The following is a 2248-nucleotide window of genomic DNA, read 5'->3' as shown; positions in this document are numbered from 1 at the left end:
ACTATTCTAGAAAATCAAGGAGGGAATACTTTCAAATTCATTCTATGAGACCAGTATTACCCTGATACTAAATCCAGACAAAAACATGTCAAAAGAAAAGAAAACTACAAGCCAATATCACTCATGAACATAGACGCAAATATCCTTAATTAAATATTAGCAAACCAAATTCAACAACACATTAGAACGTTTATCTATAATGATCAAGTGAGATTCATCCCAGGAATGCAAGAATGGTTCACCATATACTAATAAATTAATATGAGACATCACATCAACAGAATGAAGTACAAATCTATTAATATATGATGATTTTAGTTAATGCCAAAAAGTTCATTTGATACAGTTCAACATCCTTCCCTGATAAAAATCCTTATAAAACTGGATATAGAAGAAACATACCTCGACACAATAAAAACCCACAGATAGTATATTGAATAGGGAAAAGCTGAGAGCCTTTTCTCTAAAATCTGGAACAAAACCAGGATGCCCACTTTTATCCAACACAGTAGTGGAAATTCTAGCCAGAGGAATTAAACAAGAGAAAGAAATGAAAGGCATCAAAATTGGAAAGAAAGAAGTGAAATTATCTTCATTTGCAGTGGTTATAATCTTATATTTGGAAAAATTTGAGGAACCCACCAAAATACTATTAGAACTGCAAATTCAATAAAGTTGCAAGATACAAAATTAACTTACAAAAATCTGTAGCATTTATATATGCCAACAGCAAACAATCTAGAAGAAAAAGAAAGTAATCTCATATATAATAGCTATAAATAATGTGAAACACATAGAAATAAACATTCAATTGAAGAAGTGAAAGATCTTTATAATAAAAATAAAACATTGATTTTAAAAATTGGTGAGAACATAAAAACTGAATAGTGTAGGAAAAGCTGAGGCAGGAGCTCTTAGCTTGGCATAGCCTGTTGCAACTCATGGAGGAATATGTCACTGAGCCACCATGATGCCTGGGCACTTACAGGCAGGCTGTGGCTGCATGGTCACCAACCACTTTGACCAGTTGTGTGATGATGAAGTGGACCTCTTTGAGGTGCTGAAGTCAGGGGAGAATAAAAAATAAATGGCAGCAGGAGTGACAATGGGGGCCCTGGAGCCAAGAGCACAGCTCAGGCCCTCCAACATGGCAGGCAAACAGCTGTGTAAAGAGTCCTAGAAAGACTGCAAGAAACTACTGCGCCCCAGCGTTGGCGTGGTTGACAAGAAAGAGACACAGGTGCTTGTCGTGCTTAAGAAAGAAGGAGTAAGATGAGTTGGAAGAAGACCTGATCAACAACTTCAGGTTGAAGGAAAAGTAATTAATAGAAGAACAGAAAGACAATCACCTCTAGAATAAAGATTTGAAAAGTCACTTGAAGAAAAGGGTGGACGCAAATTTTCAGTTGATAGACAGATTATTGACTGTCGACGCCGTGGTGGTCTTGGAAGAGGTCGAGGGCGCTGCGGACATGGAATGGGCTGAGGAGATGGATTTGATTCCCATGGCAAATGTGAATTTTATAGGCGTAACTGAAGTGATAGATCTGTCCTGAAACACAAGGACAAACGTGGAGGCAGTAGACCTCACTACTGGGGAACTGTGAATGATGAATTAACTGATTTGGATTGATCAAATATGACTGAGGAAACATCTGTAGGAGAAGACCATCCAGTGGCAGACACTGAAAATAAGGAGAGTGAAGTTGAAGAGGTAAAGAAAGAGGGTCCTAAAGAGATGATTCTTGATGAGTGGAAGACTATTCAAAATAAGGAGTGGTCAAAGTGGAATTTAATATCTGAAAACCAAATGATGCTGCTGAAGGGCAGTGGAAGAGGAAAGTTGTTTTTCATAAATCAAAGAGTGAAGAGGCTCATGCTGCAGATTCTGTTATGGACCATCTTTTCCAGAAGCCAGCAAATGATGTAATGTCTCAGTTGAAGGTTAATTTTGGATAACTTGGCTGCCCAGAACCTGATGGTGAGGGAGGATGAGGTAGACGTGAGCGTGGCAGACGTCTGAACTGTGGCAGCAGGACCGACAAGTGAAGTGGTTCTGCTCCTGGATGACCTAGAGACATTTCCAGCTCTGGCTTAACTGGATACCACAAGACAACCCCGGTTTCTCTGTGAACCTTTATGTTCAAAGCTTTTGCATGCTTAAGGATTCCAAATGACTAAGAAAATTTTTTTAAAAGACTGTCATTCATACTATTCACATCTAAAGACAGAATATCAGTTGTTAAAA

The 2248-nt window shown here is 38.4% G+C and overlaps 1 pseudogene; it reads left to right on the top strand.

Annotated features, from left to right (window-relative positions):
• The first annotated feature begins 970 nt into the window (after positions 1–970).
• The window catches only part of LOC105538044, a 1611-nt pseudogene continuing 333 nt past the window's right edge, over positions 971–2248 (top strand).

This window comes from Mandrillus leucophaeus, unplaced genomic scaffold, assembly GCF_000951045.1.
Source record: "Mandrillus leucophaeus isolate KB7577 unplaced genomic scaffold, Mleu.le_1.0 Scaffold184, whole genome shotgun sequence".
NCBI classification, from domain to species: domain Eukaryota; kingdom Metazoa; phylum Chordata; class Mammalia; order Primates; family Cercopithecidae; genus Mandrillus; species Mandrillus leucophaeus.
The sequence above is the reverse complement of the archived record's forward strand: the minus strand, read 5'-3'. Positions and strand labels throughout refer to the sequence as shown.